Consider the following 13,185-nt stretch of genomic DNA (forward strand, 5'->3'; position numbering starts at 1 on the left):
ATGGACTTGAGCAAACACTACGGAACAAAATGCCTGTAAATCTGTATGCATTGTAGGTAATATTTTCTGTTTTACTTCCTAGAGGTCACATCTCACATTACAAGATCAGTTTTCCTAAGAAGTCAGAAGTTGGGGAGCTCTGTGAACAAAGAACTGCCAACAGTCTTCCCGCATTTTCAAAAATGACTTCTGAAAGATACATTGCAACTGTTTCTCCACTTCTATCCTCGCTAGCACCACAACTTTCCTCTGAATTTTTTTACCCTTCTCTAAGTGAGGCTTATCTGTGCTTTAAGTCATAGAGAAATTCTGTGCCCAGAGAAGAATGTCTGCACACATTTTTCTGCTTTTGAGTTTAAAGGAGCCTCTAACTGTGCTAGGCAGATACAGTGTTTCTACAGATGCCAGAAGCATATGCATACCTACGCAGTGCGAAGATGAGAGGAAGGAAGAGCAGCATGAAGCTTTTGGAAGTTACTGAGTCATCTGGTAAGTAAGCATTGCTGAGAAGAAGAATTACTCGGCATGCAAGGTCTTTTGAGCAGGAAAATCACAACATTTTTGGCATCTCTGAAAACCAGGGGTGGAAATAGAGAGCTGTTAAGAAAAAAGGCTAGACACAGACAAGCCAGGATTTGTTCTCAAATGACACTGAGGAGGAAGTTTTGAGGAGTTAAGCCTGCACAGAGGGAGAGAACTAGAGGCTTGATTCACAGCTTTTTATAATCTTCCTGGTAAAAGGGAAAGGCAGTACAACGCAAATTAAGAGTTCCCATATATGAAGTTACAGGTGTGATCACCATTCAAAAAATTCTCTGTCATGTCAGGGATTTCCTTCCATCTTTGCTGAGATACATAAGGTAATGCTGAGGGGTTTAACATGCATGAACTTTCTTCTTCATATCTTTTCACATTAGATATAATTAGGGGTGTAAAGAGAAAACGATAGCTAAAAGAGCTCTGACTAATCTTTAAGCTCAAGCCACAAAGCTGTCAAATTGCAATGACTATTTATTATGGACAGATCCATATTCGCATTAGCTTGCTCTTTATGACTGCTGTGGTTAAAGCATCCAATTGGGATACTATCTCTTCAGTCTCACAGTGCAGCCTAAACTCTGAAAATTCACTTACTGTGACAGCTCTGCCTCATATATGTAAAGATTTGACTTTTACTAATATCTCACAGCACTTGACAAACTGAAGACACTTTCATAAGGAAAACATCAGAAAATGACCTCAGAAATGACCTCAGAAATGTCATCCCTCTCCACCCTTTCCTACTATCACCTAAAAGCCTCCCGAAGTTGGCCAGAGAAAATCCCTCTTATCAATAGACCTTGGAATTTCTGAAAATAGAAGGGAACCCACATTCTCAGCTGCTCATGTCTCCCAAAGAGACTGGTGGAGTGAAAAGTAAAAAAATATAATCTGGAGCTTCCTGAAGAAGTAAAGTTTCAACAGGCTAACAATACAACACTTTTACTGGGTACTTGGCAATATTTGATGCTATGGGACACTGAGCTCCACCAGAGAATGCTGCATCCAAGTAACACCTGAAGTTGTCTGACCAGACATTCAGCCATTGCCTTAGCACAGCAGCCTTCCCTCCCACCCCCACTACATCACATATGGGTATTAGAGATACATCCCTTGCCTCCAATCGTGTCAGGACAGTCTTTCCAACATTGAAATTCTTGGCCTAGTGCTGAAGTTAGCTTTGGAGATTGTTCAAATACTTTTTAAATGTCTGTTTACTGTATCCAATACAATTGGATTATGCACCTATCCAAACCACTGACTCCAGGCAGAAAAAACTCAGCTCCCACTCCCTTCTAAGGACTAGGAGCTGTCAGGATTTACCTCGTCCACTTTTTTAAAGACATGGTTAAGGGAGTCCTTCATAATAAGAGCAATCTACAGCACAAGTTTAAAGAAATGAGGGCCAAGGGAATTTGTAAAGAGAGCCATTAACATCCTTTCTCATAACATTGCTTAGTTGGCTGATCTTAATGAGGAAGAAGATAGAATTTGAGGGTGGGGAGAAGGTAAACTGGGATTATCTGACCAGGAAATAAACACAGCATTCTTGTTTTCATTTTGCGGTTCAAGCAAGCAGTAGATCTAGACATGATACATGTGAGTGCCTAAGGAGAACCTGGTCTGGAAAGCAGAACCAAGAAATGTTATCTAACCAAGTGAAGGTAAGAAGAACCTGCGTGTTTTCTTATGGTGACATACTGGCTGTACTACTGGATCAAGAGTGATGCATCTTTACTCGATAAAGGTCAGCCAAGGGGTGGTTTTGGCTCACAAACCTGTTGAGATGCCAGCAACTGGATGGCACCATTAAAGTGTGAGTTAGCCAGTATTCAGGGAGAATAGCCTTTAAAAGCCAAAGGACTGTGCAGATGTGTGCAAGGTATGAACCTAAGTCTCATACAGTCTGATGGTCAGCTTGAACAGCATTTCATTGATGGCTGTGGAGTGAGGGAAGCTTTTGATTTGGTTGAAGGCGCACTCATGGTTGGTCTAAATGGTTGGTCTAAATCTAGAATTTCTTGTGAAGTCCTTGTGTCCTTCCTGCTGGAAGGGCTCCAACGTGATGTGACAGCATGGCCAGCCCTGTGAATGAGAAGAGAAGGATGCCCTGGTTCTGCCATACCATTTTTAAAGAGGTAACAGCCACATGCTTTCCCCCACGGCCTAGTGAGGCACACATATTGGCAGCACAGGACTGTTGCAGGACTGCAGCTCAAGGAGCATCTGAAAATGTCATCTTGCAGGACACTGTAAATGCAGCCACTGTTTCCCAAGAAGGCAATGAAGAGATCTCGTGCCTCATCAGATCAGAATGAAATTTGAAGCTTGAGATGGATGGCAGAATACATCTAGGATAGTGAGGGAAAAGGCATGCATGCAATTTCTCCAGTGATTTTATAAACGTCTTATCATTCTTACAATTCAGGAAAAAAAAGTATTTCATATGACAAAAATTTTTGTCTACTGAAAGCAAAAAAAGATTGTAATGCCACTAATGCAGGCTCCAAAACATAATCTTTTAAGAATATTTAAAGTACTATTGATGCAGAGTGATGTGATTCAATTTCAAGGTATATTAGAAATACTTATTAGATAAACATATGCTCATTTCTGCTTTTTAAACTAAAGTACACGTTAGGATGTAACCTATCTTTAGTGCTTCATTGAGAGTTAAGAACATGACAGGGCTATAAAGAGGAACTCAAATAAGAAACAATATTATGATTTTATAATTATGAGAAAATTTATGTTGTGCTTATAGATAATTTCCAAATGTGAAGCACATACTTCACTTCCTAATTTTATTTACATGTATGAACTGTTAGCAGAAGGATGCTCCATTTTCACTGTAATGTTTAACAAGTGTCTGTAGGGTAATGGTGACACAATCAAAGTTTCTTGCTCAACCAGAACACTGTAGTCTATGTGTAAACCTTCCAAGATTAGAGGCCTCTTTTTACTGAACTACTCAAAACTTCTAGAAATAAATTAAAAAAAAAGAAAAAGAAGAAAAAAGGAGTATTCCTGATCTGAATAGTTCAGAATCTGTAAGTATAAAACTGAAGCTTATTTACCAATAGCCCATTTTAGTGATGGTGAAACTAACCCAAAAGAAAATAATGGTCCAAAGCACATGCTTCATCTGAATAACTTTTCTGAATTTAGTGCTCAGATGTGAATAATGTACCAACATGCTCAAAGCTTTGCTAAACCTTTGACAAACCTAAAGATGCAGAGAAAGACTTGGTCAAAACTAGGAATGGTGTGTAAGTCTCTTGAGTAATCAAAATTCCACACAGTACTTTGGCCATAAGTTTGTTGCCTGCCATAAATGTCTTCTTGCAAAAAAAGCCGAGAGCTGATCTACCAAATCTAAATTCAAAGAGAGAAGGAAATAGTAAATGATAAGTAAGTTTCTTAGTGTAGATTATACCCTAATACAAATCCAGAGCACAATATAGTTGAAGTACAAGCTTAAGACTTTTGTATTTAAATGAACTGTACTAAAAAAGGAAAATGTATACTTTAGTGTTGGTACTGCAGGTTGATATATACTGTTCATAAAATAAGCCAGTGAAAACAATTTGGTTTGTCTTCTAATGTTTTCAGTGGTTTTCTAATGTGTCACTGTTGGCAACAATATGTATGCTCTCACAATAAGATTGCTTTGCTATTCTGGTGAACCTAATAAAACCTTGAAAAGCCATGTGATTGATCAGAGAATCAGTTAATATAGGATCTTTCTTCCTTACATTAGGATTTTTTCAGGATAGAACACCCATTATAGAAGAATTCCTCAGGATGGTAACTGTAGGTGAAGAGATATAAATAATCAATTATCAATCCCTTAAAAGAAGTGATTCAGCGAGTCATTATGACAGTGCAAATAACTATATTCAGTAATTTCAGAAATATAGGATTTATTATTATTTCTTCATCGTGGAGATATGAAGGGAGGGGGAAGAACTATAATTAATATCCTTAGTACTTCCTCAGTTTTGTTCTTAATTTTCTGACAGTTATACTGGTAACAGGGAACGAAAAAAACCTCTTAAAGTGCTAGGCTGCTGGCTTGAATTCAGCCCAACTGAATGGAGGGCTGTGCAATGCCATGTGCAAAATGTGTTGAAGAACTCACTGGAGCAGAGATATGATTACGGTTTTAGTAACACTTGGCAGACTGAACTGGGACTGAATAGGTCTGGAAATTAAGGCTAAAGATCATTGCCATAGAGAAATTAAAGGATATAAAGCAAGGTGCTTAAAGAGCCATAGGGCTCTGAGAGAACACTTCTGCCTGATTTAGGTATGAGTAGGAGTAGTATGAACAGGACATTTCAGTCGGAAGGGACTTAGAACAATCGTCTTGTCCAAGTAACTGACTCATTCAGAGGTGAGTAGAAGTTAAAGCCTGTTATTAAGGGCATTGTCCTCTAGAACTGCCTCTAGAACACTGACAATCCTGAGGCATCAACCACCTCTCAAGAAAAGCCTGTTCCAGTGTTTGACCACCCTTCTGGTAGAGAATGACTTCCTAACAATTAAGTTAGTTTAAGATAACCTTAAGAGATTATCACCCCAGGCGTCTGCAGTACCTTTGTGATGGATGAAGTTTTCCATCAAGAGGGCATGGAATAGTGCAGCTCCTTCATGCTTGGGTCAATGTGCAGCAACATAAGAAATGTCTTACTCCTAGTGATGCACAGACAAGTTATTTAAGAATTCCTTAATTCAAAAACATCTATGTAGGCTGGGCTGCCCTGCATCCGAAATTGGTTATGCCACCTGGAATAATGACTTTCTTTAACTGCACTTGAGAATACTTTAGAGATTAAAACAACACATTAGCTAAGGCTTAAAAATAAAGCATGCCACAAAACAGAAAAAAAATTGAAATGGAAGGGATTGTTGACACTGCCTTGTGAGATGCAGAAGAAACCCAAGTCTGGATGGCTGATTTAACTTTTAGCCTCTGATAGGAACTGCATTTTGGTGAGATATGATCAGCATTTTAGATGCTATTAAGCAGCTTCCCTAGCTAAGGGCAAATAAAAAATCTTTTCTGGATCAATTTTAAAATTCCATTTGGCTATTTGGCTGCCTAAAATGCCTTTTTTTCCCCCCCCGGACTCAATACCACAATACCACCAGTGTGGAAGTACCACGCCTGCCTATGAAAGCATACTACAATGTAAACAAGAGAAAGAGGAGTCCTTTTTTTTTCTTTTTTTTTTTTTTCACAATCCCAAAAATACTCCAAAATATAATGTTTATTATTTAGAATATTTAGAATCCTTCTTAATTCACTCTTAATTGCAAATCCTCATTTCCTACTCCTCCCTCTTTGAATGTATCTTCCCTTTGCAGAAGTTTTCTCCAGCTTACACCTTCAGGGCTTCTCAATCTGTTGTTAGCACTGCTGCTTCCTTAAGCAGTATTCCTGGTAGTCTTCTTTCTCATGCTGGACTAGAGGCAAGACTGAAGCTAGCATGTGCTACTCACTAAATCCATGAGTGTTGTGGAGATTGATGCCTGCATGTGTTTCATTTATGGAACTGTTCTGATTTGATCTGGCAGCCTGTTGTCTTTGAAACCATGTACTACCAACAAGACCAAAAAATATAACAAGGAGATAGGACATAAGGTGATATTTTACTCCTTCCACAACCTGACAAAGCCACATAGTCATTCAGCAATGTAAAAGTCAGAATATAAAGATCTCCCCAAGGAGTTGTAGTCCATGTAGGACTAACTTTAAGAGGTAGCATCACTGAATACAAGCAGGCTTGAAAGGAATTTGAAATGCAACCTTCCCTTCTTGCCAAGTGAAGATAAGAACCTACAAAAGTATTCACTGGTAGAAATTCCTTATTAAGCGTCTTGCTCAGAAGAAACCCAAACATGCAAATTATAGCATATCAAGGTTGCTACTTTATATCTCTCAGGAAACAGTTTTGTGCAGTATCCTAAACAACTTCTGCATAGTTTTGGTAAAATATGTATCTACCATATTTCAAATATCTGTCGATGCTTTATTTTCCAGACCTTGACATCAATGAAAGCGACATAGCCTTCTCAAAACCCCCACCAAATGCTTTCTGACATGGACTTGACTGAGATCAAAAGCCTTGAGTTACTTATTTACTAACCCCACATACAGACACACACACACACACACACACACTTTGGCCAAATCCAAGGCTAGTTTTTATGCCTCCGTGTTTAATCTGCTGTGATATTTACACAACACAATACAGTTCATGGTGTGACCTCACTACTGCTAGTGTCTCTGCATTTTGCACAGGTATTTGTTGAAAAGCATATGACACTGTGTTATCTCACAACGCTTTTTGAAAATATCAAAATGTCTACTCAAGCACACTTGAGCTGCCAGCAACAGAAATGGCAACAGGAAAGGAAATGGACTTCAGCCAAAGAATTCACATCACAGGTAACATCAACTTGTGAGCCTAGCAGTAGGATGATGAACAGATTTTAATGCAATTTCTACTGGTACAAAAACCAGACTGTCTCTTCTCTCCCTGTCAGTTCCACCAAATCTGAAATTAATTTGAGTTACCCCACCATTAACACACCTGCATACAGAACCTAAACAATATTTTTGTAATTTGCATTTTTGTATTATCCAGCAACTAAAGAGTCATTAAGGATGAAAGAATCCCTAAAAATAAGATTTTTTTCCTGTAAAGGTTTATAAATGCATCATTAAAGTGCAGACATATGCACACTGAATGATCTGAAGTCAGGAAAGACTACACTAATGAATTTCAAAAACTGCCTTGGGTCAGAACCAAGAACAATGAATTTATTCTGATTATGAATCCAATCTCTGCTCCATTCCGGTAGCTGCTTTAGCAGGTGACTAAAGTAGCTGTGGTATTTCCAAAACAGGGCAACATTTCCTAACTTTATCTGCATAGCAGTGTGTAAGCCTTTATACTTCTGGATTCAATACCATCAGAAAAATCTAACAAATTTATCTTACCTGGTAGAGGGCACTATGAGTGCTGCACAACTATCTCTAACACCTCACTGGCATATCAGCTTATGGACATAGAAATTGCTTGTGACCAGCAGTCTTAATTATGGTTTGCTTTGCTTACCCTACCTTTCTGTTGATGAATACTGACAAAACTTCAAAAAAGTATCTGTCAAGATTACACGGTGATGCATATGACTCCTGTATCTAGGACAGGCTTCATTTTTCCAGGGTAGATAATGTACACACATTGTATTTAATGTGAATGATCCCAGCTAAATAACACATGCACTATAATCTACTTGAATGCTTCTAAGCCTGCAGGCTGCTTAACAGGCGATAACTGAGAAGGTGAATTTTTGGCTTTTTCACAGAAAACTTAGAGACTACTTTACTTCATCTGAACTGCACTGGGGCAGCTGTTAACTGCAAAGGCAGTGTTTTTTAAGCTCTTACAGGACAGGCAGAAGTGAAAGGCTGTAATCCTATTCTCATTGCAACTGCAATATTCTCTGAGAAGATGAATTTTAAATATAGAGAGAGACTGTTAATGTGGCATAATAGCTATCTTTACTCATTAGAATTCACACTCCTTCACATTTCTCCCAGCATGTCCAGATCTCTCTGACGTGATGATCCCCAAAGTTCTACAGAGTATTTCAGACTTAGTGTCACTGGGATCATGCAGAGAAGGGACCATTCTCCATGACGTGCTTCTGTATATACAGCCTGGAAGGGTATTAGCTACTTCTCTTACTTCTCTTATCACATTTCAAGTGCATGGCTATCATCCTGCTCCACAGGAGTTTGGCAACTGACCTCCACAGGAGCAGGTTCATATCTGCTCTCCAAGTGGCCAAGTCTGTCAGCCTGTCTTAAGAACTGTTTTTTAGTAAATTCGATAGCCAAGTGAACTTTTTGCTAAAGCCCTCCTAATTTTTGCCTCTTTTAAAATCCCTATTACATAAAGAGACAGTGCCTGTTTTTCTGAGAACACCCTTCTGCTCTTCCACTACAGAAAAAAGCAGAGCCCAGGATATGCACTCAGGGCTTGGGTTGTAGATGTCAGCACTTCTTATGCCTGTGGAATATGTTCCAAAAAGGCTCAAAACCAGGAAGACAGTAAATACATGTATGTCAGCAAACAACCAACATTACATATGAATATATGGGCATAGAAATAAATAGGCAAAATAACTAGACAGTTTCAGACTCCACTGATTCTACAGATCTAGAGATGCATTACTGCCTTTAATTTAAACTCCAGATATTTCTAATTTGATTCATGATTATGTGATATGTCAGACAATTTTTTAGACATCTCCTTTATCCCCTTGTGTTTATAGAAAATACTTGAAATTATGAACTTGAAATATGCAAAATCAGGAATAAAATAAAGAGACTTAAAATTTACTGCTGTTGAAATATATGGTTTTATGAATTTTCTCAGAAGCAATCCAGTATTCTTCAAAAACAGTATTCATTAAGCTGTACCATACTTCCAGCAAAATTAATTTATTGTATCTAGCATTGAAATTAATTATAAAGTGTAAGAGCCTGAAGTGACTGCTGCTCTACAAATTCCAGAACAGGAGAAATACAACAATCAATTTAATTCTGGTAAAACTACAGTATGTGAGCTACTTAGTCTTGCATCAAAGAGCATCAAAATCTGGCTTCTTTCCAATATCTTCTTGCTCTTTTGTATTTTAAGAGAAACCCCACTCACTGTGCCACTCACCATTCTTATCTCACAGCATCACTTCTTCTCTTTCACATAAGTGCTCTAAGTTTTCATTTCTAAAGTCGAAGCTCGCAATATCCATTTACTGCTCTTCTCCTCCAAATCTATCCCATACTCTTCAGTTTGGCAAGTGCCTCTGACAAAGTACTTTCTGCTCTTCATCTGACACTTTTTGAGGAGCCCCTGTGATTTTCTAAGTGATGTTTCAGTACTAGTACTCCTCTCTTACCCTCCTCTGACACAGGCAACCATTCTCCTCTTCTGGAACAAGTCTCGTCTGTTAACATCTATGATTTATCCTTTTGATTTACCTGTATTTTTCTTTCATTATTATACCATGCTTTCAAGGAAAATTAAATTTTCAATTTCGATAATCTCTGATTATTCCGTTCTTGGACTCTCCACCTTTTACAATCTTAGTCCTGTTTAATTTCACCATACAAGAACTACCAATTCCATGCTAGCTGTGTTTCAGTTCCAGGTTTTACTCCTGCTCAGAAAATGATGTAAATGAATAACTATTACTGAATTAATAGGCAGAAATCTTTATCTTCTCCAAATTCTCTACACAGTCTTCCACATCATACTGAACATAACTCTACATTACTCAGGTCTATAATATGAATTAGATTTTTATTTTTTGGGTATCTCTCTAGAGTCTCTCTAATTTTATCTAAGTCTTAAATTTTGCAAACTTTCTTGGAATAAAAAGTCATGTATATCAGCCATATATTTCTGTGACCTTGACAAACACAGAATGCAGCTGCAAAGATTACTTTTCTCTAATGGTCCACATCACATGTTGAAAGTGTAACAGGAGAAACCTAACCTTTTAAACATAATTTAAATCTCCACTACTATAATAAAATCCTTTCAAAATAGATCACCACACTCGACTGAAAATTAGCACTGTAAGGAAAGTTCTCAGTTCTTTGTTAGCTGAATTTCAACATGGAACAAATATTTATGATGTGGTTATAAATAGGATTTATAATGGAAATTTTGACACTGTGATAATACTCCCATGTGATAGACCCTACTTCATCTTGTCCTTGGCTGGACACCATGACAGACCAATATAGAAATTCACTGGAGCAGGCCAACACTGTCCTGGAAGGAATGGTTGTTTTTCAGAGCAAATGAATGGTTTTTAACAGGAGAAAGGAAGCACCGACCGCTTTCTCTCAGACTATACCTGTAATTAACACTTTCATAAGTGCCAGATTAGATATGTACATCTAGGCTAGAATTTGAAAAGGTACTTCAAGATAGCAAACACAGCTGAGATAGCACTGAAGTTAGTCCAGGCTTCTAACTACTTTTATGGTCAGATCCTACAGCCTGTACTAAGCAACCACAAATTTTGTCTGGATGCAAATTAACTACCTCACTACTTATGCAAGTCTGTGAAAATTACAGCGATTGCAACAGCTTTATCTCTCTGCAGGAAACTGGTTCTCTGTTATTAGTTTTAAAAGTTAATTTTCTCAAAACTAATTAGGCATATTTTTTCTTAAGCAAATAATTTGATTATGTGACTCAAAAGTATGTTGGAGAGATTGAGAAAGAATCCTGAAGAATTAAGGCTACGCCCTTGCAAACTCTCTTTGCTTTGCCTTCTCCTAAGCATGCTCTCCTGTCCCAGACACATTGCAGGAACACTGAGGAGTGAGTTGAGCCAGCAGGTGTGTTAGGCAGTGCAGCAGGATGGATGCAGACTCCCAGCAAGCTGGATGGCCCTCATACTGGGCAGGAGAAAAGATGTGGAAGGGTGGAGGCGTCTGTACCTAGGGCTTGGTGAGACTGGTGATATATTTGGAAGTCATGTTGTGAAGACTGGTATGATATGACTTATAAAAAGAAAGGAGAGAACAAGAATGAAGCTCGTAATGGGCACCTTTTCTTTTAATGTAGCTTCTTTCTTTGATTACTGGGTACAACAGAAGTGCATTAGGATACGTCTATAGGCTCTGGCTTCTCCAGAGTTCTGCAGAAAGAGGATAGAAGCAATAAACTGTAGAGAAAAAATGGCATAGCAAGAAACCCAATAACAGATCTGTGAGGATAATGAAGTCATATGTAGAATAAATTCAGAAAATGAACAGGCTCTTGTATGACTAAGAATAAGCAGCGAGCTTCCATATGCTTTAAGGCACAAACTGATGGCATGGCTGGTAACTTTAATCAGGCGAAATACTCATTGTAATTGGCTTTTTAAATAAAACTATCTGGTCTGGCCCACATGCATTTAGCCAGGACATTCCAGTTAATTAGCATCAACCAGAAATCTCTCTTTCCTGTCCATATGGAGATTGCATTTTGAGAACTCGAGGAGGTGGTGACGGCAGAGAAGAGGAAGATGGGAAGGATGGTTTTTTTCCTTAAGCTACAGACATCTACTAGTGGTCAAAAGAGAATGTAAACCACAGTTCTTCTTCAAGTCATTAGAGGCTATTCCAAATTGCCTTGTAAAAAACTTAAAATGCTTATTTCTGAAACTAGCAATGTTCAGCATGTTAATACTGAAGCTTTAATACTAACCAAATCTTACAATAAAAAATACTAGTAAACCCTGCCAAATTCTTATTCTTATCATTAGGAAGTCTTTGCTCATATATTTCACCTAAAGAAATTCTGTCCAACTCCAAACTAGAATAGCTTTAATTTATAAACTGCTCCTTGATTTCTCTCATGCCTTGTTTAGGTCAAAGGCTGGAAGAATTGTTTTGGTGATCCATAAATGTTCATCTGGCAGCTGGTTGGTCTGACAAATAATCTGCCAGAAAACAATTCAGATCTGAATTTACAGACCTTTACTGCTCTACGGTAAAGTGCCCAGACTGCTCTTACCCTGCAGCAATGTAGTTGTACTTTTTCATTTAATCAAATGTTATTCATTCAGACTGAATGAAAGAGCAGTATCCATTTGCTGCAGGATATATATGCACACAGACAATTATGGCTTAGCTGTCCAATCTGTACAAGTCCATACTTCAATTTACCTCCTGATAGCGTGTTTACATGATAACATCCTAAAGACGGTCTGTGAATTTAGAACGAATGTGTCAGCCTGAGCACTCACTAACCTTGTGCAAGACTAGAACAATACTCCTGCTTTTTACTGAGTGTAAAAAACCTTTCTTTTCTGATACACCTTTGATACAGTATTCCCATTAGTCATTTGTTCTTCTCTAGGTTTTAACAACAGACACAAAACAGCACTTATTTTTTTCTCTAAGCAAAGGCAAATATCAAACTGTCCCTGGATGACTCCCTTGAAGGAGGCTATGACTCAGGTTTCATTTGTTTCCTGTCCTGGTGTGCTCTCTTTTGACACATCCACAAGTTTAGTGATGCCTGGAGGAAACAAACAGGTCAGAGCTGGGATTTCTCAGAATTTGTTTCATTTGTTGATAAAAAGGCCAGTAAAGTATGGTCTCTATAAAGAGTACAACATTTGTTAAATCTACAAAATAGAGAGCCTTGTGGATAGGGCTCTGCAAAGACACACATCCTCATAATTATTAATCACAAGCCAAATACCTGCTACAGCAAAAGTAGAAGCAGGGTCTTGCCTGAGAACACCATGAACAAACTCGGGGAAAACAACTCTCTGCAACATTGTAAGTCCTTACACTATGGCTCTGACCTTTTCAATCATACTTGGCTTTCCTTATATGCAAATACTAAGGCAATCAATCACTGGGAGACCTGAATATCTAGATTTCTGTGGTATCTCATTATTATTCCTACCTGCTGGATGCTACTTTACTTCCTACTGCTTTGTTCTCCTTTTAGTCTCCTTTGAAACTGCATTACAAAGGCAGAACCTCTTGGCAGCTTCGATGAATGCCTTCATGAACATGAAGGTGAAACATGAGATTTGGGATATGAACTG

General features: G+C 38.2%; 1 protein-coding gene across 4 annotated transcripts in view; it reads right to left on the reverse strand.

Moving 5' to 3' along the window:
- The window catches only part of JPH1 (junctophilin 1), an 82,652-nt gene that overhangs the window by 11,651 nt on the left and 57,816 nt on the right, over positions 1-13,185 (reverse strand). The window lies entirely within an intron of this gene.

The sequence above is a fragment of the Sylvia atricapilla genome, chromosome 1 (genome assembly GCF_009819655.1).
Source record: "Sylvia atricapilla isolate bSylAtr1 chromosome 1, bSylAtr1.pri, whole genome shotgun sequence".
Taxonomy (NCBI): domain Eukaryota; kingdom Metazoa; phylum Chordata; class Aves; order Passeriformes; family Sylviidae; genus Sylvia; species Sylvia atricapilla.